Source organism: Gekko japonicus, unplaced genomic scaffold (assembly GCF_001447785.1).
Source record: "Gekko japonicus isolate JY-2015 unplaced genomic scaffold, Gekko_japonicus_V1.1 scaffold24, whole genome shotgun sequence".
Taxonomy (NCBI): domain Eukaryota; kingdom Metazoa; phylum Chordata; class Lepidosauria; order Squamata; family Gekkonidae; genus Gekko; species Gekko japonicus.
In genome coordinates, this window is record NW_015164665.1 from 1,909,988 (window position 1) to 1,910,976 (window position 989).

Below are 989 nucleotides of genomic sequence, written 5' to 3' on the forward strand. Positions count from 1 at the left end.
AGGAATGTTGAACTAGAACACTGCAGTCTAAGTGCTACACTATTGACTATTCTGTATCAGAGGAGGGAAATTACAACTGCCTAAGAATTTCACAGTGCACTTGCATGTACCCATTGGGTTTGCAGCAGTTTCAGAGGGGCAACTTAGGTTAGGAAAACAGTATGACGGAAAATTAAATGGACACATGTACCACAGTGTCATTGCTCTGATCAAATTAAATGCCACCTTGCAGCTGCCTTAACTGGGAGATCTCCTACATAATGATATTTAGCTTTCGTTTTCTATTCTATAAACTAAACAGATGAAGCTGCATTATGCTGAGTCACTGATCCATCTAGCCCAGTTCTATTTACTTTGACTAGCAGTAGCTTTCCAGAGTCTTGGGCAGGAATCTTGTTGTTGGGCAGTAGATTCTGGAACTTCAACTAAGCTATGTACTTTTCCTCCCTAAAGTTTTCTTTAAAAAAACAACAATATTTTATTTTCCGGATATAACAACACTAGCAGTAAAGCCCGTTGTGGAAATAAATACAACGAGATCTAGAAAGAGGCTCTGGGGGAGTGCTCTGGCTTTGGGCAAACAGTGTCATTTTGCTGTGGTGACCTCAGCAGGGTATAATGACCCACATACGTATTGGGGAGAGTCCCAAGAGTACAGAAAAACCTCTTTAGCCTCCACATGCCCACAATCTGCAGATACGCCCTCTCCAGGCTCCACCCCTCAAATCCCCAGGAATTTGCCAGCCTGGAGTTGGCAACCCCATCTCCTTCGCAGCTAACCATCAACCTACCATTTTATGCCCCTTTGACTTCAGCTGACTTCCGCCCTCCCTTCTGCAGAGCAATTGTAATTTTGAGTGGTCTCCAGCCCTCACCTGGAGATTGGCAACAATGGTTCCCCATGAGGGACTGAGTGGTTTGGAGGGTGGAGTCTATGGCATTGTACCTGTCTGAGGTCCCACCCCTCCTCAAACCTCACCCTCTTCAGG